Below are 27,373 nucleotides of genomic sequence, written 5' to 3'. Positions count from 1 at the left end.
CAACTCGTTGGCTTTGCGAATGTGGCAGTGTGTGTCCTTTGGCAAGGCCTCCTTGTCTGCCCTGGCCAGGGAGGAGTGTGTCCGACCCCCCTGATGTTAGTAGCATAGCCAGTGTGTTCACGGGCACTGGTTCAAGGTAGGAAATGGGGCCCCTGGCTACTTTCTGTTCTGTGAAATATAGCAATAATCAGGGTTCAGTGGGCCCCTCAGGTCCCTGGGCTCCGGTGCCACTGAACCTGCTGCACCGGTGGAAACTACCCCCCTGCCCCATCGCGCTCACCGGCCTTTGGGTGTCTGTCCCAGGCTGACAGACAGGCCGCTGCGTTCCTCTTTTTCACAGCTCCCATGTCCCCCGGGGGCTGCCAGAACCCAAGCCGAGAAGCCACACCCAGCCAGTGACTTATTGCGCGGTTAAAAAAAGTGTGTGAGGAGAAAAAAAGAGCGCGCGTGGAGGAATCCGAGCTGAGTCCAGCTGCGCGTCGTCTGGGGGTTTGTGGAGAAGTGCTCGGTGCCTCTCTTCTCTCGTAGCCAGCAGTGCCAACTCTGCCAGGGTGAGGTACCCTCACGCATCCTGCGTGACTGCACTGGGACCTGAGAGGATCTGAGGGGGCGCAGCGGAGACAGGAGGGCACCAGGGGGTCTGCACACCCCGGAGGCGGCGGGCCCACCCCACACCTGGCCACCACGCATCCACACGCCTGAGGTAAGACGCATCCCTGAAACGAGGGCGGGAGCCACCTCCTCCTCTGGCTCACCCCCACTCTTCCACCCCTCTCCCCCCGCTCACCCTCACCCTCCCACCCCTGCCCCCCTTTCTGCTCCCCTACCTGAGGATAGCTTCTTAATTTGCTCTGGCGTGCAGTGCCAGGTGTGTGCAGCCTGCAGTGTGATATACACAAGCACCTCATTTAACAATCACTCGCTTCTTCAAATAATTGTACTTGTGTTCTCAGTCCTCCGTAAGGATGGAGGACTGAGGCAACCCTCCTGGGATTCAAACGTGTGAACTCCATTTGCACACTGATTTCAGCAACGGGCGCATTCACCCAAAGAGTTGGACTGATTCGAATACCATGGGATAGTGAGGGAATGCGGTTCCTAAACTGAACAGAATGTCCCCGTTTTTATAGCGCTCGTCTTTGGAGTTACCTATTACTAAACGCTCTCAGTTTTCACTAACCGCGCCGCAATAAGATCGACATTTTCCTTGGATCACTCATACTGGTCTACAGCGGAGCCAGGATTTGAACCTAGGTCCCCTTGTTCTTTAATGGCATCTCGCACTTAGACTTCGCCATTCTTGTAGAAGGGGAACAAAACACCTCGATTTACAGACTCTGCGTGTTTCTAACCTCAGTTTTGCTTTCTTGCGTAGAACTGGCTCCGAGTTCGTGAACTGCGATTGATGTTAAACTGGCGCTTTTAAGAACACCCAGTGCTGGTAGACAAGGGGCATGCCCTGAATCACAACGCGGTCCCTGGGGAAGCTGGGATTGGAAGTTATGTCAACATTTTAACGATTAGGATTAGGGGAAGGACTGGCAGCAATTACTCCCCAGAGCAGGAAGTGTTTGTGTACAGTTGGCAGTAAATATCGTGTTACAAGCCGTAGCTCACTGCCTCACAGCACGAGGGAGACGGCGGGTTCGGTGCCTCGACCCAGGCAGCGCAGTCCCGCCGGGGACTACCTCTGTCTTTCTAAACGTACTGTAGACGTGCTGAGAAGTGCTGGTACCTTCCACTGAGAGCGCCGCAGAGCTGCTGTGAAGCGCTGGGACTGTCCTGGCAAAAGTGCTGCAGAGAAGTGCTGACACTGTCCCAATAAAGGTGCCCTAGAGCTGCAGAGAAGTGTTCATTGAAAGCTCCGTAGAGCTGCTGAGAAGTGCTGGTCATACCCAATAAAAGTGCAGTAGAGCAGAACAGTGCATTATTCCCCATTGAAATCTGTTCAGTTGATGAGAAGTGCCTGGACTTTCTCATTTAAAGTTGTATAGACTGGTAAGAAGAGCTGGGCTGTCCTAATGAATGTGCAGGAAAGCTGCGGAGAAGTGCTGATACTGTTTCACTGATACTGCCGTAGAGCTGATCAGAAGTTTTGGTATTGTCCCATTGAATGCACTGTAGAGCTGCAGAGAAGTGCTGGTACATACATATTGAAAGTGGTGTTGAGCTGCTGAGAAGTGCTGTTACTGTCCCTTTGAAAGTGCTCTACAGTCTATGACAAGTGGTGGTACTGTCCCTTCGAAAGAGTTATAGAGCATATGACCAGCTTGTATTGCATCGTTGAAAATGATGTGCAGCTGGTGAGAGGGTGCTGGTAATGTCCCATTGAAAGTGCTGTACAGCTGATCAGAAGGTTTGGCACTGTGCCATTGAAAAACTGTAAATCTGCAGAGAAGTGCTGGTACAGACAGTCCCATTGAAAGTGGTATTGAGGTAAAGAGAAATGCTGGCACTTATGCACTAAAAGTGTTGTAGAACTGGCAACAGGTGCTGGGACAGTCCCTTTGAAAGTGTTGGGGAGCTGGTGACAAGTGCTGGTACTGTCTCTTTGAAAGTGTTGGGGAGCTGGTGACAAGTACTGATACTGTCGCTTTGAAAGTGTTGGAGAGCTGGTGACAATTCCTGGCACAGTCCCTTCGAAAGTGTTGGGGAGCTGGTGACAAGTACTGGTACTGTTGCTTTGAAAGTGCTGTTGAGTTGGCGAGAAGTGCTGGTACCTTGTTATAAAGAGTATTGCAGACCAACATAGAAGTACGTCTACTGTTTTAGTAAATGTGTAGCAGTGCCCCATTAAATGTCATGCATGTCTTTATAAAACTGATGGAAATTGTTCCATTAAACGTCACAGAACTGCAGTATTTGAACTGTTATATGAAATGTACTGTACTATGTGTAGACTCGCTAAGGAGTGCAGGGACTGTCCTAGTAAATATTTTTCAGAGCTGCTGAGAAGTGCAGGGGCTGTTTTAGTCAATATATTCCAGAGCTGCTGAGAAGTGCAGGTCCTATCCTAGTAAATATATATTGATCTGCTGAGAAGTGCAGGTACTGCCTTGGTAAATATATCACCGAGATGCTGAGTATTGCAGGTACTGCATTAGTAAATATATTCCCGGGCTGCTGAGTAGTGCAGTTAATGTCTTAGTAAATATATTACCGAGCTGCTGAGTAGTGCAGGTACTGCCTTGGTAAATATATTGCAGAGCTGCTGAGAAGTGTAGGTACTGCCTTAGTAAATATATTACCGAGCTGTTGAGGAGTGCAGGTACTGCCTTGGTAAATCTATTACCGAGCTACTGAGAAGTGCAGGTACTGCCTTAGTAAAAATATGACCGAGCGGCTGAGAAGTGCAGGTACTGCCTTGGTAAATCTATTACCGAGCTACTGAGAAATGCAGGTACTGCCTTAGTAAATATATTACAGAGCGGCTGAGTAGTGTAGGTACTGCCTTGGTAAAATGAATTACTGAGCTGCTGAGAACTGCAGGTACTGCCTTGGTAAATATACAACCGAGTTGCTGAGCAGTGCAGGTACTGTCTTGGTAAATATATCGCAGAGCTGCTGAGGAGTGCAGGTACTGTCTTAGTAAATATATCACCGAGCTGCTGAGAAGTGCTAGACTGTCCAAGCAAACATATTGCAGAACTGCTGAGAAGTGGTATTATTGCCCTAGTAAATATGCTGCAGAGTTGTGGATAAGTGCAGGTTGCCCTGGTAAATGTATGACAGACCTGATGAGAAGAGCTGGGGCTGCCCTGGTAAATGTATTGAAGAGCTGCTCAGAAGTGCTGGGACTTCCCTATGAAATGTATTGACAAGCGGCTGCGAACTGCCGATACTGTCCTAGCAAACATATTGCAGAGTCGCTCCTAAGTGCTGGGACTGCCCTAGTAAATCTGCTGCAGAGCTGCTGAAAAGGCAGGTACTGTCCAGAGGTGAGGGCAGATACGGGTGCCGCCCCAGTGAACTCTTTGCAGAGCTGCTGAGAAATGCTGGCGCTGTCCTGTTAAAAGTACTAGGATCCTCCTGGCAAGGACTGGTACTGTCCCAGTAGAAGTCCTGCAGTCCTACAGACAAGAGCTGACTCTGTCCTTTGAACTGTAATTTAGCCTTACTGAGAACGAGTTGCATGAACCGTGTAATTGTAATTGTAACATTTATAGAGCACTTACTACCCCAGACTAGGCATTGGATGTCACTTTGTAACCATGTTCTGAAACAATATTTCTTCCTCATGTAAAGCGCTCTGATACCTCCGGGTCTAGCCAGCGCTATATAAAACTCAATAAATACATTGAAGCGCTTTTCGGTGAGTAGCACGCTACTCCGGAACCCAAAAAGGATTAGCGGTGAAGTAGTATTGGGAAATATGAAATTAATTGGGCATGTGAGTCTGTTAGTTGCATTGGAAATCTTTGTACTCAGCATGGACCTCCTGAGAAGTGCTGACATTTCTAGTAAGTGTATTTTAGACTTGTTGAGTAGTTTTTGTGTTGACCTGATAAAAATATTGTAAACCTGACTTCAAGTGCTAGTACTGTCCTATTGAACGAATCAGAACCCTCCTTAGAAGGGCTGACACTGTCCCACTGAAACCTTCACAGAACTGCTGAGAAGTGCTGACACTGTCCTATTGCATATATCCAAGACCTGCTTAGAAGGGCTGGCACTGTCCCACTAAAAGCATCACAGAGCTGCGGAGAGGTGCTGGCACTGTCCTATTGAACGAATCAGAGCCCTCCTTAGAAGGGCTGGCACTGTCCCACTGAAAGCATCAGAGAGCTGCTGAGTAGTGCTGACACCGTCCTATTGCACATATCCAAGGCCTGCTTAGAAGGGCTGGCACTGTCCCACTGAAAGCATCAGAGAGCTGCTGAGAAGGCCTGGCACTGTCCCATTGAAAGCATCAGAGAGCTGCTGAGAAGGCCTGGCACTGTCCTTTTGAATGGATCACAGACCTGCTGAGAAGACTTGACGCTGTCCGATAAAATGTATTACAGACCAGCTGAGAAGGCCTGGCACTGTTCTATTGAATGTATTACAAACCTGCTGAGAAGGCCTGGCACTGTCCTTTTGAATGGATCACAGACCTGCTGAGAAGACTTGACGCTGTCCGATAAAATGTATTACAGACCAGCTGAGAAGGCCTGGCACTGTTCTATTGAATGTATTACAAACCTGCTGAGAAGGCCTGGCACTGTTCTATTGAATGTATTACAAACCTGCTGAGAAGGCCTGGCACTGTCCTTTTGAATGGATCACAGACCTGCTGAAAAGACTTGACACTGTCCTATAAAATGTATTACAGACCAGCTGAAAAGGCCTGGCACTGTTCTATTAAATGTATTACAAACCTGCTGAGAAGGCCTGGCACTGTCCTTTTGAATGTATCACATGCCTGCTGAGAAGGCCTGGCTCTGTCCTTCTGAATGTATCACAGACCTCCTGAGAAAGCCTGGCACTGCCCTATTGCATACAACATGGACCTGCTGAGAAAGCCTGGCACTGCCCTACCGTATGCATCGCAGAAATGCTGAGAAGAGCTATCACTGTCCCATGAAATACACCGTATTATTTTTAGACCTCTTGAGCAATGCCAGAAAAATCCTATTAACTGTAGTGTAACCCCGAGAAGTGCCGGTACGTCTACGGTAATATAAAACAAGCGCTTGCATTGCAACAGGTCTCGCATTTGCGAGAGTTTAAGCTATTGGAATTGTAAATGATAATGCCTTTTATTTATGTTTTAAAATACAACACATAAATAAAAAGCATTTGCTGAAACTCTCTCAAATGGGAGACCTATTGCATTGCAAATGCCACACACACAAGCAGACACGCATACAGACTCATTAAAGAGTTGATAAACAAGTCCACTTTAAATGAAAAGGCAAGAAAGTAGTCGCACACAGGAAAATTAGGGGCAGATTTATGAGGTTTTGCCGTAGGGAAGCGCAGCAGGCCTTCCTGCTGCGCTTCCCTACGGCAAAAGAAAAGGGCAGGGATGCGCCGTATCTATGAAATGCAGCGCATTCCTGTCCTTTTCCCCTGCGCCGGCGCACAATGGGCTGCCTGCGCCAACGCAGACACCTCTGCACCATGGTGCAAGGGTGCCTGCGTTGCGGAGATGAATATTTTTGTACAGGAAGGGAAACCTTTCTGTACAAAAATAATCACAAAAGGTTTTTCCTCTTTGTATGGGTGCTGCAGAATGCAGCACACATAGAAAAAGGAAAAACGAGGAGAAATAAAGATATTTCTCCCCGTTGCGCCTCCCTTACGCCTCCCCTGGGGAGGCGGAAGCTTTTGGCGCTGCCTCAGATTTACGATTTCTCGTAAATCTGGGGCAGTGTCAAAAGGCCATGGGTGTTGCTGGGAACGCCCCCAGCAACACCCATTGCACGCCCCTTTAACGCAGAACACTGTGTTAAAGGGACTGATATTTATGAGGCAGCATTAAGCCAAAAAAAGTGGCTCAGTGCTGCCTGATAAATATCACGCAGGCTTCTGCGCCACGAAACGTCACAAAAAGTGACGTTCCGATGGCGCAACGGGCCTCATAAATCTGCCCCTTAGTTTGTAACAGAGTTTGTAATGGGCGCGGGTGCTCAGATTAGCCATATAACAAAGTTAGGTTAAGCGTACAGCGCAGCAGCTGCTTATCGTTGGTTGTGGGCCGCCATGTTAAAACACAAAGCACGTCGTGTACTGTGTTGAAAAACAACACATAATAACAGCAGCACGGCCGGCAGCCATGTTAAAAGGGTGTTGGGCGCTGTGTCGATAAATAATACAAAAGGGCAGCATGGCTGCCTTCTTAATACATGAAGCATGTCCGGTGCCTTGTTTGGAAAAAAATGTTGCACAAGTAATTAATTGTGAAAAAAGGCGGGCGGCCGTTGCATTTTTCGTTTCCATTTATTTGCTTTAGTAGTATTCGCCTCACGCCCCGCTTTAGATGTTTAAAGCTAAAGCGCGGCGTGCCGAGATTGCTACAAAAGTAATTAAATGGAAAAGAAATATTCCGTCTGCCCTCTCTTTTTTCTGTTTATTTGCTTCTGTAGCAATTGTGGCACGCCGCGCTTTACCTTTAAACATTGAAAGGGGGGCGTGACGCGAATACTACTAAAGCAAATAAATACAAAATAAGGCAGGCCGCCCACGTTACTGCTGCTAATAAAGTAAATAAATACTGGGGAAAAAACGCTTTACTTTGTACATGCTGGCTGTGGGAAAGCACCTCGCGATGGAATAGGGGAAAATTATTAAAGAAGTTAGTGTTCACAGCCTAGATAAAGCAGACTGTGTAACAACACAAGTAAAGAGTCCAGTCTTCATGGGAGGTTACAAATGCAGACAAGGCGTTACTAAGTAGGGACTAAGAATCCTATTAACGAATCAGAAGCAACCATTTAAAAAAGGACAGTAGCAGGAGCCAATTGAAAAGATGGGCGGAGAGTAGACTGTGCTTCAAGTCCATACCTGAATACAGCATGCTTTGCAGAGCAGCGCATGTGCTGCCCAGGCTCGACCTAAACACTGACACTGTCCTGTGAAATGCATTACATACCTCTTGTGAAGTGATGAATCTGTCTCTTTAATTACATTGTAGACTTGCTAAGAGGTGCTGTCGCTGTCCTATTAAATGCATTGCATTGTATAGGGACCTGCAGAGATGTCTTAGCGCTGTTGTGCTTTAAAAAGACATATTGGGCACCTATGGGCAAGTGTTGTCTTTTACCTGCATAGAGACATGTAGCCACTCCTGAATGCAAGGAACCAGAGTGGTGCATAAGTGCTGGTGCAGGCCAATCAGAGGCTTCTCTACAGGGAGGCAGATGAGGCTCGTGTCTCAGCTGCTTTTGTCCTGCCCCCAACCTCCTTTGTACCCCACCACCATAACGTCTGACGGTACCAGGAGGGAACACAAACAGACACTGTGTCCTACCACGCACTAATTTGTCCAACCATCTTTCACTGAAAACAGTGTTCTTTGCCTAAAATTTTTTAATCTGACTTTGTATGCATGTATGGGTGTGTATTTCTATATCTACATGTATTTATACAGATATATATGCACACATACAAAGTCAGATTCAAACATTTTAAGCAACATATCTATCTATCTATCTATCTATCTATCTATCTATCTATCTATCTATCTATCTATCTATCTATCTATCTATCTATCTATCTATCTATCTATCTATCTATCTATCTATCTATCTATCTATCTATCTATCTATCTATCTATCTATCCATCTATCTATCACATTTTGCAATAACACAAAAATAATGCAAAACCACTGAAATTCTCATGTTCTAGTTTATGGCACTAACTACAACTGATGCTAGAAAGTGTGCCTTTGTAATTCGGTGTGAATCCTTTCAGTGATTTTGGAAAAATTAAGGTTCGAAATGTATAGATATTTGGACAGTTTGGTTTGCGGGACTCTCCAGGAAGGCCAACAAGTATGCAAGTTGAAATAATAGAACAATCTGATTTGCTGAAAGACAGTGCTTGATTTGTGAAAGAATGAGTGACGGTCCCTGAAACTCTGCTCAGAAGGCTGCAGCCAGCGCTATTACAAGTCAGTGCCCTGAATACCAAGGCTGGTAGACTGAAATCCACTTCATGCCTCTTTAATTGACTACTGGACACCCCGCTGCACAATTATCTCACTCTTGCAGGTCCCTGCTTTCTCCCTTTGAGACAGGTTTTCTATCTTTCTCTTTCTCCTTCCACCCCTTTTGTTTATTTTTCCCTATTTTGCTCCTGCGAAATGCCCAATGTGGAAAAATAAGTGCCGGTCCCCAAAAATGAGTGTCGGTGGGCTCTACCGGCAACCGCTGGCTCAAATTAAGCACTGCCAAGGGGCATTTTTGCCCATCGGCCACCTGCGTGAGCTTGCACTCTGATTGGCTGGCCCCAACATGAAAACAAAATGTTGCAGCTACAGGGCATCGGGTGGCCTGAAAATGAAAAAAAGTTACATGCAGGGGGCATGGTAGCGGTACCCTGACTGACTGGACCTTGTGGAGGGGATCACAATCCAGCGAGGCAATCGCGGGAGCCAGCGTGGCTCTCTGTGCTCCTGAGAGAGTCTTGCGGGAAGACAGTGTGAGAGCTGGCTCCCCTGAAAGTCCCATGGGGTCGGGAAACATTTTTTTCCAAAGAAAGAGGGCCTGGGTGTCTGTGGTGGGTTGGTCGCATACAGGCGGTTGGTGCAGGTCCTGCCAAGCTGTGTGTGGTAGAGTGTTGGTTGCCTGAGGGGTGGGGACGGGAGTTGGCATAGTTACACATGCTAATGAGATCCTAATTAAAAAAAAGTTTAAAACTAGAAATACTGAAGTAACTACAACTTGAGCCCTTGCCATGTGCTGTTTATGACCTCACATATTACATCCCTCATGACATTTTCTTTGACACCATTGATAACATCACTGATGACATCTGAAATAACATCATTGATGACAACACTGTTCATTGGGAAGGTGCTAGTTACTTCAGTTGACAAGTTAACAATAACTGGTGAATTCCAGTGTTTTTGTAATTTAAAATGTTACATTTAAACTGACATTTTCACCTAACTATAGCTTTAAGATTTGCTTTTTCAAGTGACTATATATATATATTGACGTCATTCCACTTTAACCATTCTTTTAAGTATATTTAAGTATATATATATATATATATATACATCTTGCAGCTTTGATGCCTGAATTGCTGATTGCTTCAACACACAGGTACGGACCTCACAAAGTCTTCAAAGATGAAAAAATCACTTCAAACAACAGGGGTTACTCCATGATAGTAGTTTATTTGACCATCATAGTAAAAACAGACAAGTGTCCGCCCTGGACGCGTTTCGATCGCAAAAGCTATATATACATACATATATAGTCACTTAAAAAAACGGTTAAAGTGGAATGACGTCAAAGTTAGTTGCAGATATTAATTTGTAGGTGTCCCCACCAGTATATAAATATAACTTAGTAGGTGGTCCCACCAGTTTTATCTGTTGCCCAATGTGTGCCCCCCTAAAATTCACTTCTAGAGACTCCACCGACCCCAACACACGAGCTGTCATTTGCAGTGGTGAGATAGGAATGCACCACCGCATTACAGCACTGTTCAGAAAGGCTGCTATTTCCCCATTAAAGGATTAACACTCTGTATAGACATGTACTTGTGTCTCAATTAACTCTTGCAGTGCTGCACAGAAGTGCTGCTGAACATCAAGCACAAATATATATATATATGCTTAGCTATAAGAAATCACTTCTCTCACAAAGTAGTGCACTCCCAGTCGTGTGCGTGTGTGTGTGAGGGGGTATAGTTCAGCTTTTTCTATATACTAGATGTTATGTTTTGTTGAAGATTTTTATATAGCACACGTTCACTATTGATTTCTTGGCACTAGCGCTGGATCGTACAATGGAGTAATAATGCGCTTTCTTAAAAGGCCTGTTTTTTTAAATTATCCTGAAAAGTTTGAAGTCCAGTACCACGAGCGGGTGTACAGGAAAGAAATTCCATGGCGAAAAGAATATCAACTTTTGATTCTAGCATATTTAGTGGAATGTTTGTAACAATCATGTGTCTTTTCACATTTTTATGTCTGGTGTTAGCTAAGACCTTTTTATTTTTAACAAAAAAAAATATACATATATATATATGTACTATATATATATATATATATATATATATATATATATTCACTGAGAAAAACAAAGGTTAAAGTAACGTTATAGTTAGGTGAATTTCTCAGTGACATGTCATGTGATAAAGGCTCCCTGGAGCCGAAACGCGTAATTGCCGACAGAGTTTGAAGGCAATAAACTAGATTCTGCGCATCTAACTGTGGTCCGTGACCAATTTTGTTGAAACAACATAGCCGCTGTGCAGTGGAGTTCTTAGGATATATATATATATATATATACACACACATATATATATATATTTAGAAAAGAAACTCGGTAGCAATCCCCACCAAGATATCCACGGCAACAAGGAAGTCCAACAGCACAGCAAGGTCAGTCAATAACGTTTTATTTCATCTTCACCAGGTGCACAACAACAGGGACGGTCGACGCGTTTCGGCGAATGCCTTCAACTGGACCAAAAATATATATATATATTATCTACTGGCGGTCGCCAGTAGATAGTTATAGTTAGGACCGAGTTCCCATAGGAAATCTGAAAATTCTATTTTGAATAACTTTGGTGCCGGTTGACGAATCCTCGCAAAATTTTCAAAACTAATGGGGCGCTCCGCTCAGCTCCTACCCTGAAAGTCTCGGGGTGATTCGTCAAGCGGGGGCTGAGAAAAAAGGGGGGTCCCAAAACGCATTTTCCCCATGCATTTTCCCATAGGACCTTTAGTCAAAGATACAGCCCGAACGGCTGAACAGAATTACTTGAAATTTGGCAAAGAGGTAGTCCTCAGTTCAGGCATGTGCCTTTTGCATATATGGTGTCAATCTGTTCAGTAGTTCCTGAGAAAATTGCAGTTAAAAATACATAAATATCTATATGCGCGCACCGTACTCACCATGCGCACACGGTGCGCGCACCATAACGTGCGCGAGCGTAATTCTGATTGGTGGTTACATGTCAGTCAACATTCGAATCGGTCGAAATCAGGAAGTGTCGGCCGCCATTTTGTGTGTGACAGTGAAAAAGAAAGGTGGAGAACGTGAAAAGGGGGCAGGGTAGAGAGTTCCGGACCCCCTAGCCTTTGTCAGGGGGTCCCTGAAGGACCCCGAAGGGTGAAAAAAACATTTTATTTTTTTTTCCAAAAAACGCGGGGTGCGCGCACCATGAAAAAAACTTAAAAAAACAAACATTTTTAACTGTTTATAAGTTTATAGAAGGTATTAACTATGCTGTTCAACTTTATCCAAATTAAAAAAAAAAGAGCTGAGCCATTCCATATTACAGGATACAGTCAATCTATAACTATATACATAGGTAGTTTATTGTAAAATAAATATATAAAAAATATAATAATACATACATAAATTAGCATTTAAAAAACCTTACAAATTCACTTAAAAAACCATAGGTTTCACACATGTTATAGTTAGCTGGACATTTCACTCGTAAAAAACCATTGAAATTCCCCCGTTATAGTTAGTTCAGATAACTATAACTCGCGCGACCGCCACTCTATCACAAGGATGATGTCATCAGTGATGTCATGAGTGATGTCACTGACCATGTCATGAGTGATGTAATATGTGACGTCATCAGCAGTGGATTGCGGGCGCGCGAGTTATAGTTATCTGAACTAACTATAACGGGGGAATTTCAATGGTTTTTTACGAGTGAAATGTCCAGCTAACTATAACATGTGTGAAACCTATGGTTTTTTAAGTGAATATATATATGTATGTATATTCACTGAGAAAAACAAAGGTTAAAGTAACGTTATAGTTAGGTGAATTTCTCAGTGACAACATTAACGTTTTCGAACTAAAACAAAACACAGAAATTCACCAGTTATAGTTAGCAGAGGTAACTTTGACTTGCGCCCTGCCATGCACTGCTTATGACCTCACATATGACATCACTCATGACATGCTCTATGACATCTCACATGACATCATTAATGGCATCACTGATGACATCATCCAAACTTCGTTTTCACGCATATTGCTCTATAAATTAGTATGGCATTACAGGCTTGACAGTAAGTACAAAATAGCTCAGGAGAATATCAGACATCGTTACTGCCATCAGAGACCCAACACCATTAGGTGTAGGAAGCAAGTATTATGTGCAACATTGACCCTATACCATACACTTTACAGCTAGCTTAGTTCACATTAACAATCAGCCCCAGATATACGGGAAACCCTCATTGAGTAAGGTGTTCAATCTGCATTCTTCTGTTCAGAGAAAGCCAAGTTACTAAAAATAGTGAATGCCAGTTCCAAAACAAAAGACCTACTAAGGGCATTTTTTATCCTTATCAAAAACCTGAAGCTCACCAAACCTACATGGAGAAAAGAAGTTGAAATCTGTAGATAACTGGGTACTGTAAACAGTGCTTACTCTATGGAGAGAGTTTATTCTATACCACACTGTTTGCAAACAGTGAAACTTTCATAAGAAACATTCCAACGGAAAATTAAAAAGTATCTACTAACATCAGTGTACACTCTATTCCAAAGTAGTAAAAAATACACTATTTGCTTAAAATAGCCATGATCTGAAGATGTTAAACATTCTACAACCTGCCCCTTTTATACTGTCTTGAAAACTTTATAGCCCATCTTCTCAAGCAAAACAAGCACATGTATAGTAGGGGTGGGCGGAATTTGTGAAAGCGACTTTCGCAAATTATCGCGAAAATGTTAAAAATCTCCGCAAACACGTGGAAATATCGCGAAGATGCGGAAGTTTTTTTCCCGCCCGTTCGCGGTATTTTCTGCGTGGTCGCGGCTCGCCAACTTACCCATGCGGTTGCTCGCGGGTGCGGCGATCTTGTTTTCACTCTTCTCGCGGTGCATGATCGCGAGAAGAAAGACGTGATCGCGCGACGCATGACGTTAAAGCAGGTGCGAACTGTCGCGAGACAGCGCAAATGGCTACCAACAATCCAACATCTCGTGGAGAACGCGACCGGATCGGGAAAACTTGTCGGCGAACGCGGGGATTCAGGTAAGGCGATCGCGCGCGCGCGAGAATGTATTATTTTACAGCGCGAGCAAGAAAAAAATTATCGCTAAGCTGCGGTATGCGGAAATTTTGACATTTTCGCGCTCTCCGCGGAACGCGAAAATGTCAAATTATCGCAATTTCCGCGAGCGGAACGGAAATTTAGCCCAGGCCTAATGTATAGTAGAATCTTACTACCGTTGAACACGTTTTCTGCAGTACCAAAAGACTTGTGTGGAACATAATGAACACAAGTCATCAACTGTCACCTGCACACAGAGTTACTCTTGAATGCAAAGATTTATACCATCTTCCATACATCTACGCACCTATGGTGCATTAGGAAAGTGGCGTAACGAACCTTGAGGGCCCCCCCACAAAGTACGTGGAGGGGCTCACTCTGGACTCAATCAGAAGCTCTCAGACCAGGGTACTGTGCTGAGGGGGCCCCCTGGAGCTCGGGGCCCTAGCCGCACTGTGGGTGCTGCGGGGGCGTTTGTTACACCACTGCATTAGGAGCAGTTGTGTTTTGTGAACCTTTACACCCATTAGCTGGACCCGTGCTGTAAAAAATTAGGTTAAGTATGCTAGCACACTCATTGGATGGTGTCATCAGTGGTGACATGAGTGATGTCATCAATCATGCCATTTGAGATGTTATCATTGATGTCATAAATGATGTCATAGAATATGTCATGAGTGATGTCTTTTGTGAGGTCATAAGCAGTGCATGGCGGGGTGCAAGTTATCGCTAGCACTGCTAACTGTAACTGGTGAATTTCAGTTTTTAAAAAATGTTTCAAACGTTATGTTGTTATTGAGAAATTCACTTAACTACAAAATTATTATAACCTTTGTTTTTTTCATTGAATTTCTAAGGTTTATTTTTAAAATAAAAACAGATCTTTTTATAACATCTAACTATAACCTAACTGTAATCTTTGTTCTTTTTAAACATAAGGTAATATTTAATTATGATACGTTAATCCAACCCCGCTATGCTCTGCCCTCTCAGATGACAGGTGTTCGCCGTAGGGTGTGTTGATGGACTGGCCTCCCCTTCAAGACCTCTTTTACAGATAATGGGTGTGAGTAGTAGAGTGTAAGGATGGACTGGCCTCTCCTTTTAGACCTCTCTCAGATGACAGGTGTAAGTACTAGGGTGTATAGATGGACCAGCCACTCCTTTCAGACCTCTCTCTTAGATGATGGGTGTGCGTAGTAGAATGTAAGGATAGACTGGCCTCTCCTTTCAGACCTCTCTCTTAGATGATGGGTGTGCGTAGTGGGGTGTATAGATGGACTGGCTTCTCCTTTGAGACCTCTCTCTCAGATGACGGATGTGCGTAGTAGGGTGTATAGATGGACTGGCTTCTCCTTTGAGGCCTCTCGCTCAGATGACAGGTGTGTGTAGTAGGGTGTGAGGAGGGGCTGGCCTCTCCTTTCAGATCTCTTACTCACATGACAGGTGTTTGTAGTAGGGTGTGGGGAGGGACTGGCTTCCTGTTAGAGACATCTCTCTAAATGACAAAAGAAATATGCATTATAAACTTTGAATTGGGTCTGATTTAGTCTCAGATTATGCAGTACATACCTGATTGGTATTAACTGAAATTTTAAGAAACTTTGTAAATTGATTAAGAGCTATTTTCTATGATTGTTTTTTATATTTTAATATGATTATCATTGTAGGTGGTTAAATCAAATTGTGCATGATTGTGATATTTTTGTATGTAATCTCATCGTGCTTTTATGGTCATCTACATGACCGAATTAAGATAGCTCAGCGTCGCTGGCACTGTGCTAATTCGGTGCTTAGAAACTGCTAGAAAAACAGACCTTTGAGGTGAGCAGATTCAGAGTGTTGCTAGTGTTGCACGGTGCTCTATATAGGAGCTGTTCTCCAACTAAATTTGGGCACTACCCAGAGTTTCTTGCTTCCTATTTTGCATAATTTATTGGGCAACCTAAGCCTGAACGGGCATTGTTTTGCGATATATATATATATGTTGTTTTGTCATTAAAGATTTTCATTAGTTTTCCAACATACAGCAGCAGGGGCACCCCCTGAATATACCACCAGCAGGGACACCTACCTAAATATACCATCAGCAGTGATACCCACCCTAATATACCATCAACAGTGACACCTGCCTAAATATACCATCAACTGGGGCATCTCTCAAATATACCATCAACAGTGGCACCCACCTAAATATACCATCAGCGGAGGCACCCACCTAAATATACCATCAGCAGAGGCACCCACCTAAATATACCATCAATAGTGTCACCCACCTAAATGTACCATCAACAGGAGCAACCACCTAAATATACCATCAACAGAGGTACCCACCTAAATATACCACCAGCAGGAGCATCCCCTAAATATACCATCAACATTTCGCCAAATGGGAACTAATAGGGAAAGAGACTTTGGGTGATGTATGGAGAAGGGAGGCGTATATCTCCTTCACAGAGCTGCAGCGGGACTATTCCTTGGGTCAAGGTGAATGGCTACAATACATGCGACTGGGCCATGCGCTCAACACACATATCAGGGAAGGGGAAGCAATAATGGAGGCCGGCCCGTTGGAAGATCGGGTAATGACAGAGCAGATACTAGATAAGACTCTTTCCATATTCTATAAAACTTTGATTGGTGTTGGCAAGCCGAGACAGTGATCTATAAAAGTAGGGGGTGCCCCAAGAAAGGAGAGAAAATTTGGGAAGCGTGGAGGGTATACCGGGGACTCTGATAGGGTGGGGGTTATGATCGTACAGCCTATGCTTGATGTCTCTAATTGGCAACGTGTATGACAGATTTGAATGTCAAAAGCTTGACATGATTATTGATGTACTCTTTGTATGTGTATACATGTCCTGGTTTAAAGATCTACATAAATATATATATATATATACCATCAACAGAGCACCGTCTAAATACATCACTAACAGAGACACCCATCTAAATATACCATCAACAGAGACACCCATCTAAATATACCATCAGCAGGGGCACCCACCTATATATACCATCAGCAGGGGCACCCACCTAAATATACCATCAGCAGGGGCACCCACCGAAATATACCGTCAATAGGGGCACCCACCTTAATATATGCTGTCAACAGGGGCACCCACCTAAATATACCGTCAATAGGGGCACCCACCTAAATATACCGTCAATAGGGGCACCCATCTAAATATATGCCGTCAACAGGGGCACCCACCTAAATATACCATCAACAGTGGCACCCACCTAAATATACCTTCAGCAGGGGCACCACCAAACTATCCCATCAACAGAGGCACCCACCTAAAAATACCATCAGCAGGGGCACCCACCTAAATTTACCACCAGCAGGGGCACCCACCTAAATATACCATCAGCAGGTGCACCACCAAAATATACCACCAACAGAGGCACCCACCTAAATTTACCACCAGCAGGGGCACCCACCAAAATATACCACCAACAGAGGCACCCACCAAAATATACCATCAACAGTGACACCTGCCTAAATATACCATCAACTGGGGCACCCACCTAAATTTACCACCAGCAGGGGCACCCACCTAAATATACAATCAGCAGGTGCACCACCAAAATATACCACCAACAGAGGCACCCACCTAAATTTACCACCAGCAGGGGCACCCACCTAAATATACCATCAGCAGTGATACCCACCAAAATATACCATCAACAGTGACACCTGCCTAAATATACCATCAACTGGGGCATCTCTCAAATATACCATCAACAGTGGCACCCACCTAAATATACCATCAGCGGAGGCACCCACCTAAATATACAATCAGCAGAGGCACCCACCTAAATATACCATCAATAGTGTCACCCACCTAAATATACCATCAGCAGAGGCACCCACCTAAATATACCACCAACAGGGGCACCCACCTAAATATACCACGAGCAGGGGCACCCACCTAAATATACCACGAGCAGGGGCACCACCTAAATATACCACCAACAGGTGCACCACCAAAATATACCACCAACAGAGGCATCAACCTAAATATACCATCAACAGTGACACCCACCTAAATATACCATCAGCAGAGGCACCCACCTAAATATACCACCAACAGGGGCACCCACCTAAATATACCACGAGCAGGGGCACCCACCTAAATATACCACCAACAGGGGCACCCACCTAAATATACCATGAACAGGGGCACCACCTAAATATACCACCAACAGGTGCACCACCAAAATATACCACCAACAGAGGCATCAACCTAAATATACCATCAACAGTGTTACGCACCTAAATATACCACTAATAAAGGGTGTGCAAACTCAAGTCTTTCTTGGTGCATAAACCAACTTTTGTCACAAGACTTAAGGAGTCCTTTTTCAAACCTTTATCAAAGTTGTGAAGTCACAGAGCTGGGTAAATGTCAAAAGAAATGCAGTGAAACAACTTGCAAAGTGAGCTTATGCGGCGAAGGAATCCGCAATAAAATGTTTTATAATGAGAATTGCCTTTAAAAAAAACAAGTTTCAGCGTGAGAATGCTCTTTAAAATAAAGTGTCAGCAAGATTTTTTCTCGCCAAAGAAAAGCATTTCCCCGCAGGGAAAGTTATGCTGCGAAGAAAACGAAGTCTGTATTTCCCACAGCACCTATTTCCAATCTCGCTGCCAAACACTGAATTAATAGTTGCGGGCACTGGGGTAGCAAGGTCAGGTGGTACACGGTGCGGAATTTTTTTTGTCACACCGGGTTGACAAAATGGCAAAAATATGTGTTTAAACACATATTTTTGCCATTTCATTACCCCCCTCAGTGATGACATCCGGGGTGGCCCGCACCCACCTCACCCCCCCCTTCCTACGCTACTGGTTGTGGGCGCCAGCACTCATTTTTGTAGATATTAACTTAATTTTAATTTTCATTATCAGACTTTGACCGAGAGCAAGAGAGAGAAAGGCAGAAAAGGGAGAAAAAGGGAGGCAAAAATTGGAAAACTGTCCATTGGCAATGCCAATAGGTTTGGCTGATATATGAAAGTGCTACCCACTCATACGTCCACTGAAAGGCTGCCATGTTTGCAACCAATATCTTTGCCATGGTGGAATGATAAAGCTGAGATATATTGTGGACCATATTGTAGCATTATGGTTTCCTGGTTAAAATGCAATGACCAATGAGTTCAAATAAGAGGCAAGCAAGTAACCTGTTAGCATTGTCTGGACAAATGTGGTATGCTCTACAAATGGAAATTGAAATATGAGACGGAAACAAATGAAAGGGGACATATACAAGGAGAAAATGGCAAACTAAAGGACTAGCCCCATAGCTCTGGCACTAAAGCGAGCAGATGTCACATGTGATCAGAAAAATGCTCACAGGGCTCAAATTAAGAACTGCCTTCTGCAGGTGCTATAGAGCCCAAGCGCATGGGCACTAGGGTCCTCTGCAGCCCAATTGTGGCTTTGTTTTATGACTCTACAGGAAGTAAGAGAGGCCCAGGACACCATTCGTACATCATTGCATTTGACACACTTAGTTCCAGTTCTGGCCATTCAATTACCAACTCAATGCATTCTGGGAATTGTAGTCCTCCTAAACCTCAAATATCCAACAGGACTAAAGTTTGGGAGGACAACGTGGGGTGTAAAATTAAACACTTGGCTGACTCCAGTGTCCCTGGTGGCTTGGAAACATCTGCAACACTTATACATGTTAATATTAAGTGTTCTTGTAAAACCATCTTAGAGCGGGGTGAGTGATCAGATTCAGGACTGGATCAAGGAGGGCGGTTAACATGTAGAAACAAGCATTGGCATAGCCAATAGGTCTCGCCTTTGGGACCTTATAAGTGTTTAGCCAGAGATATTGACTTTGCATATGTCTTTAAGCTGTGCTGTACAGAAGCAGAGTGGGCTAAAGAACGGTGGTGGATTAAACCAAGATCAGTTGACTGGGGGAGAGTGCTTGCAATGTTCAACACTCCGTCCATCATTTCCTCTGGTTTTGCTTTGTTCGCCATAAGTTGGCAGGGTATGCTCAGACGTGAGTCCCTTGCTCACTTTGCCACTGGATTCAAGCAAGCCTGGCTGAAGACGGCTGAAATGCCAGGAACCGGTCCTAGGAAGCTTGTTTCCGGTCCAGGGAAGACATGGCTTGGCAGTTCGGGCTGGACTGCTCCCATGAGGCACAGGGTCAGACTGATTTGCATATGGCCATGTCTGAACTGGGGTGGCAGAGTGGGCTAAAGAACGGTGGTGGATTAAACCCATATCAGTTGACTGGGGGAGAGTGCTTGCAATGTTCAACACTACGTCCATCATTTCCTTTGGTTTTGCTTTGTTCGCCATAAGATGGCAGGGTATGCTCAGACGTGAGTCCCTTGCTCACTGCCACTGGATTCAAGCAAGCCTGGCTGAAGACGGCTGAAATGCCAGAAACCGGTGCTAGGAAGCTTGTTTCCGGTCCAGGGAAGACATGGCTTGGCAGTTCGGGCTGGACTGTTCCCATGAGGCACAGGGTCAGACGGATTTGCATATGGCCATGTCTGAACTGGGGTGGCAGAGTGGGCTAAAGAACGTTGGTGGATTAAACCCAGATCAGTTGACTGGGGGAGAGTGCTTGCAATGTTCAACACTCCGTCCATCATTTCCTTTGGTTTTGCTTTGTTTGCCATAAGTTTGCAGGGTATGCTCAGACATGAGTCCCTTGCTCACTTTGCCACTGGATTCCAGCAAGCCTGGCTGAAGACGGCTGAAATGCCAGAAACCGGTCCTAGGAAGCTTGTTTCCGGTCCAGGGAAGACATGGCTTGGCAGTTCTGGCTGGACTGTTCCCATGAGGCACAGGGTCAGACTGATTTGCATATGGCCATGTCTGAACTGGGGTGGCCGAGTGGGCTAAAGAACGGTGGTGGATTAAACCCAGATCAGTTGACTGGGGGAGAGTGCTTGCAATGTTCAACACTCCGTCCATCATTTCCTTTGGTTTGGCTTTGTTCGCCATAAGTTGGCAGGGTATGCTCAGACGTGAGTCCCTTGCTCACTTTGCCACTGGATTCAAGCAAGCCTGGCTGAAGACGGCTGAAATGCCAGAAACCGGTCCTAGGAAGCTTGTTTCCGGTCCAGGGAAGACATGGCTTGGCAGTTCGGGCTGGACTGTTCCCATGAGGCACAGGGTCAGACTGATTTGCATATGGCCATGTATGAACTGGGGTGGCAGAGTGGGCAAAAGAACGGTGGTGGATTAAACCCAGATCAGTTGACTGGGGGAGAGTGCTTGCAATGTTCAACACTCCGTCCATCATTTCCTTTGGTTTTGCTTTGTTCGCCATAAGTTGGCAGGGTATGCTCAGACGTGAGTCCCTTGCTCACTTTGCCACTGGATTCAAGCAAGCCTGGCTGAAGACGGCTGAAATGCCAGAAACCGGTCCTAGGAAGCTTGTTTCCGGTCCAGGGAAGACATGGCTTGGCAGTTCGGGCTGGACTGTTCTCATGAGGCACAGGGACAGACTGATTTGCATATGGCCATGTCTGAACTGGGGTGGCAGAGTGGGCTAAAGAACGGTGGTGGATTAAACCCAGATCAGTTGACTGGGGTAGAGTGCTTGCAATGTTCAACACTCCGTCCATCATTTCCTCTGGTTTTGCTTTGTTCGCCATAAGTTGGCAGGGTATGCTCAGACGTGAGTCCCTTGCTCACTTTGCCACTGGATTCAAGCAAGCCTGGCTGAAGACGGCTGAAATGCCAGAAACCGGTCCTAGGAAGCTTGTTTCCGGTCCAGGGAAGACATGGCTTGGCAGTTTGGGCTGGACTGTTCCCATGAGGCACAGGGTCAGACTCATTTACATATGGCCATGTCTGAACTGGGGTGGCAGAGTGGGCTAAAGAACGGTGGTGGATTAAACCCAGATCAGTTGACTGGGGGAGAGTGCTTGCAATGTTCAACACTCCGTCCATCATTTCCTTTGGTTTTGCTTTGTTCGCCATAAGTTGGCAGGGTATGCTCAGACGTGAGTCCCTTGCTCACTTTGCCACTGGATTCAAGCAAGCCTGGCTGAAGACAGCTGAAATGCCAGAAACCGGTCCTAGGAAGCTTGTTTCCGGTCCAGGGAAGACATGGCTTGGCAGTTCGGGCTGGACTGTTCCCACGAGGCACAGGGTCAGACTGATTTGCATATGGCCATGTCTGAACTGGGGTGGCAGAGTGGGCTAAAGAACGGTGGTGGATTAAACCCCGATCAGTTGACTGGGGGAGAGTGCTTGCAATGTTCAACACTCCGTCCATCATTTCCTTTGGTTTTGCTTTGTTCGCCATAAGTTGGCAGGGTATGCTCAGACGTGAGTCCCTTGCTCACTTTGCCACTGGATTCAAGGAAGCCTGGCTGAAGACGGCTGAAATGCCAGAAACCGGTCCTAGGAAGCTTGTTTCCGGTCCAGGGAAGACATGGCTTGGCAGTTCGGGCTGGACTGTTCCCATGAGGCACAGGGTCAGACTGATTTGCATATGGCATTGTCTGAACTGGGGTGGCAGAGTGGGCTTCAGAACGGTGGTGGATTAAACCCAGATCAGTTGACTGGGGGAGAGTGCTTGCAATGTTCAACACTCCGTCCATCATTTCCTTTGGTTTTGCTTTGTTCGCCATAAGTTGGCAGGGTATGCTCAGACGTGAGTCCCTTGCTCACTGCCACTGGATTCAAGCAAGCCTGGCTGAAGACGGCTGAAATGCCAGAAACCGGTCCTAGGAAGCTTGTTTCCGGTCCAGGGAAGACATGGCTTGGCAGTTCGGGCTGGACTGTTCCCATGAGGCACAGGGTCAGACTGATTTGCATATGGCCATGTCTGAACTGGGGTGGCCGAGTGGGCTAAAGAACGGTGGTGGATTAAACCCAGATCAGTTGACTGGGGGAGAGGGCTTGCAATGTTCAACACTCCGTCCATCATTTCCTTTGGTTTTGCTTTGTTCGCCATAAGTTTGCAGGGTATGCTCAGACGTGAGTCCCTTGTTCACTTTGCCACTGGATTCAAGCAAGCCTGGCTGAAGACGGCTGAAATGCCAGAAACTGGTCCTAGGAAGCTCGTTTCCGGTCCAGGGAAGACATGGCTTGGCAGTTGGGGTTGGACTGTTCCCATGAGGCACAGGGTCAGACTGATTTGCATATGGCCATGTCTGAACTGGGGTGGCAGAGTAGGCTAAAGAACGGTGGTGGATTAAACCCAGATCAGTTGACTGGGGTAGAGTGCTTGCAATGTTCAACACTCCGTCCATCATTTCCTTTGGTTTTGCTTTGTTCGCCATAAGTTGGCAGGGTATGCTCAGACGTGAGTCCCTTGCTCACTTTGCCACTGGATTCAAGCAAGCCTGGCTGAAGACGGCTGAAATGCCAGAAACTGGACCTAGGAAGCTTGTTTCCGGTCCAGGGAAGACATGGCTTTGCAGTTTGGGCTGGACTGTTCCCATGAGGAACAGGGTCAGACTGATTTGCATATGGCCATGTCTGAACTGGGGTGGCAGAGTGGGCTAAAGAACGGTGGTGGATTAAACCCAGATCAGTTGACTGGGGGAGAGTGCTTGCAATGTTCAACACTCCGTCCATCATTTCCTTTGGTTTTGCTTTGTTCGCCATAAGTTGGCAGGGTATGCTCAGACGTGAGTCCCTTGCTCACTTTGCCACTGGATTCAAGCAAGCCTGGCTGAAGACGGCTGAAATGGCAGAAACCGGTCCTAGGAAGCTTGTTTCCGGTCAAGGGAAGACATGGCTTGGCAGTTCGGGCTGGACTGTTCCCATGAGGCACAGGGTCAGACTGATTTGCATATGGCCATGTCTGAACTGGGGTGGCAGAGTGGGCTAAAGAACGGTGGTGGATTAAACCCAGATCAGTTGACTGGGGGAGAGTGCTTGCAATGTTCAACACTCCGTCCATCATTTCCTTTGGTTATGCTTTGTTCGCCATAAGTTGGCAGGGTATGCTCAGACGTGAGTCCCTTGCTCACTTTGCCACTGGATTCAAGCAAGCCTGGCTGAAGATGGCTGAAATGCCAGAAACCGGTCCTAGGAAGCTTGTTTCCGGTCCAGGGAAGACATGGCTTGGCAGTTGGGGCTGGACTGTTCCCATGAGGCACAGGGTCAGACTGATTTGCATATGGCCATGTCTGAACTGGGGTGGCCGAGTGGGCTAAAGAACGGTGGTGGATTAAACCCAGATCAGTTGACTGGGGGAGAGTGCTTGCAATGTTCAACACTCCGTCCATCATTTCCTTTGGTTTTGCTTTGTTCGCCATAAGTTGGCAGGGTATGCTCAGACGTGAGTCCCTTGCTCACTTTGCCACTGGATTCAAGCAAGCCTGGCTGAAGACGGCTGAAATGCCAGAAACCGGTCCTAGGAAGCTTGTTTCCGGTCCAGGGAAGACATGGCTTGGCAGTTTGGGCTGGACTGTTCCCATGAGGCACAGGGTTAGACTGATTTGCATATGGCCATGTCTGAACTGGGGTGGCAGAGTGGGCTAAAGAACGGTGGTGGATTAAACCCAGATCAGTTGACTGGGGGAGAGTGCTTGCAATGTTCAACACTCCGTCCATCATTTCCTTTGGTTTTGCTTTGTTCACCATAAGTTGGCAGGGTATGCTCAGACGTGAGTCCCTTGCTCACTTTGCCACTGGATTCAAGCAAGCCTGGCTGAAGACGGCTGAAATGCCAGAAACCTGTCCTAGGAAGCTTGTTTCCGGTCCAGGGAAGACAAGGCTTGGCAGTTGGGGCTGGACTGTTCCCATGAGGCACAAGGTCAGACTGATTTGCATATGGCCATGTCTGAACTGGGGTGGCAGAGTGGGCTAAAAAACGGTGGTGGATTAAACCCAGATCAGTTGACTGGGGGAGAGTGCTTGCAATGTTCAACACTCCGTCCATCATTTCCTTTGGTTTTGCTTTGTTCGCCATAAGTTGGCAGGGTATGCTCAGACGTGAGTCGCTTGCTCACTTTGCCACTGGATTCAAGCAAGCCTGGCTGAAGATGGCTGAAATGCCAGAAACCGGTCCTAGGAAGCTTGTTTCCGGTCCAGGGAAGACATGGCTTGGCAGTTCGGGTTGGACTGTTCCCATGAGGCACAGGGTCAGACTGATTTGCATATGGCCATGTCTGAACTGGGGTGGCAGAGTGGGCTAAAGAATGGTGGTGGATTAAACCCAGATCAGTTGACTGGGGGAGAGTGCTTGCAATGTTCAACACTCCGTCCATCATTTCCTTTGGTATTGCTTTGTTCGCCATAAATTGGCAGGGTATGCTCAGACGTGAGTCCCTTGCTCACTTTGCCACTGGATTCAAGTAAGCCTGGCTGAAGACGGCTGAAATGCCAGAAACCGGTCATAGGAAGCTTGTTCCCGGTCCAGGGAAGACATGGCTTGGCAGTTCGGGCTGGACTGTTCCCATGAGGCACAGGGTCAGACTGATTTGCATATGGCCATGTCTGAACTGGGGTGGCAGAGTGGGCTAAAGAACGGTGGTGGATTAAACCCAGATCAGTTGACTGGGGGAGAGTGCTTGCAATGTTCAACACTCCGTCCATCATTTCCTTTGGTTTTGCTTTGTTCGCCATAAGTTGGCAGGGTATGCTCAGACGTGAGTCCCTTGCCCACTGCCACTGGATTCAAGCAAGCCTGGCTGAAGACGGCTGAAATGCCAGAAACCGGTCCTAGGAAGCTTGTTTCCGGTCCAGGGAAGACATGGCTTGGCAGTTCGGGCTGGACTGTTCCCATGAGGCACAGGGTCAGACTGATTTGCATATGGCCATGTCTGAACTGGGGTGGCAGAGTGGGCTAAAGAACGGTGGTGGATTAAACCCAGATCAGTTGACTGGGGCAGAGTGCTTGCAATGTTCAACACTCCGTCCATCATTTCCTTTGGTATTGCTTTGTTCGCCATAAGTTGGCAGGGTATGCTCAGACGTGAGTCCCTTGCTCATTTTGCCACTGGATTCAAGCAAGCCTGGCTGAAGACGGCTGAAATGCCAGAAACCGGTCCTAGGAAGCTTGTTTCCGGTCCAGGGAAGACATGGCTTGGCAGTTCTGGCTGGACTGTTCCCATGAGGCACAAGGTCAGACTGATTTGCATATGGCCATGTCTGAACTGGGGTGGCAGAGTGGGCTAAAGAACGGTGGTGGATTAAACCCAGATCAGTTGACTGGGGGAGAGTGCTTGCAATGTTCAACACTCCGTCCATCATTTCCTTTGGTTTTGCTTTGTTCGCCATAAGTTGGCAGGGTATGCTCAGACGTGAGTCCCTTGCTCACTTTGCCACTGGATTCAAGCAAGCCTGGCTGAAGACGGCTGAAATGCCAGAAACCGGTCCTAGGAAGCTTGTTTCCGGTCCAGGGAAGACATGGCTTGGCAGTTCGGGCTGGACTGTTCCCATGAGGCACAGGGTCAGACTGATTTGCATATGGCCATGTCTGAACTGGGGTGGCAGAGTGGGCTAAAGAACGGTGGTGGATTAAACCCAGATCAGTTGACTGGGGCAGAGTGCTTGCAATGTTCAACACTCCGTCCATCATTTCCTTTGGTTTTGCTTTGTTCGCCATAAGTTGGCAGGGTATGCTCAGACGTGAGTCCCTTGCTCACTTTGCCACTGGATTCAAGCAAGCCTGGCTGAAGACGGCTGAAATGCCAGAAACCGGTCCTAGGAAGCTTGTTTCCGGTCCAGGGAAGACATGGCTTGGCAGTTCGGGCTGGACTGTTCTCATGAGGCACAGGGTCAGACTGATTTGCATATGGCCATGTCTGAACTGGGGTAGCAGAGTGGGCTAAAGAACGGTGGTGGATTAAACCCAGATCAGTTGACTGGGGTAGAGTGCTTGCAATGTTAAACACTCCGTCCATCATTTCCTTTGGTTTTGCTTTGTTCGCCATAAGTTGGCAGGGTATGCTCAGACGTGAGTCCCTTGCTCACTTTGCCACTGGATTCAAGCAAGCCTGGCTGAAGACGGCTGAAATGCCAGAAACCGGTCCTAGGAAGCTTGTTTCCGGTCCAGGGAAGACATGGCTTGGCAGTTTGGGCTGGACTGTTCCCATGAGGCACAGGGTCAGACTGATTTGCATATGGCCATGTCTGAACTAGGGTGGCAGAGTGGGCTAAAGAACGGTGGTGGATTAAACCCAGATCAGTTGACTGGGGGAGAGTGCTTGCAATGTTCAACACTCCGTCCATCATTTCCTTTGGTTTTGCTTTGTTCGCCATAAGTTGGCAGGGTATGCTCAGACGTGAGTCCCTTGCTCACTTTGCCACTGGATTCAAGCAAGCCTGGCTGAAGACGGCTGAAATGCCAGAAACCGGTCCTAGGAAGCTTGTTTCCGGTCCAGGGAAGACATGGCTTGGCAGTTCGGGCTGGACTGTTCCCACGAGGCACAGGGTCAGACTGATTTGCATATGGCCATGTCTGAACTGGGGTGGCAGAGTGGGCTAAAGAACGGTGGTGGATTAAACCCAGATCAGTTGACTGGGGGAGAGTGCTTGCAATGTTCAACACTCCGTCCATCATTTCCTTTGGTTTTGCTTTGTTCGCCATAAGTTGGCAGGGTATGCTCTGACGTGAGTCCCTTGCTCACTTTGCCACTGAATTCAAGCAAGCCTGGCTGAAGACGGCTGAAATGCCAGAAACCGGTCCTAGGAAGATTGTTTCCGGTCCAGGGAAGACATGGCTTGGCAG

The 27,373-nt window shown here is 46.4% G+C and overlaps 1 protein-coding gene across 3 annotated transcripts in view; it reads left to right on the top strand.

Moving 5' to 3' along the window:
- Positions 1 to 426: 426 nt before the first annotated feature.
- Positions 427 to 27,373, top strand: part of PAPLN (papilin, proteoglycan like sulfated glycoprotein) — a 487,850-nt gene continuing 460,903 nt past the window's right edge. For 2 of the 3 annotated variants that reach the window (XM_085627251.1, XM_085627250.1), the window contains exon 1: positions 442 to 703. The gene's annotated coding sequence lies outside the window, so the exon portion shown is untranslated. Of the gene's footprint in view, positions 704 to 27,373 lie in introns of all 3 variants that reach the window. The other variant, XM_085627249.1, reaches the window with a different exon arrangement.

Source organism: Triturus cristatus, chromosome 9 (assembly GCF_964204655.1).
Source record: "Triturus cristatus chromosome 9, aTriCri1.1, whole genome shotgun sequence".
Classification (NCBI taxonomy): domain Eukaryota; kingdom Metazoa; phylum Chordata; class Amphibia; order Caudata; family Salamandridae; genus Triturus; species Triturus cristatus.
This window is presented reverse-complemented; position numbering and strand designations above follow the sequence as displayed.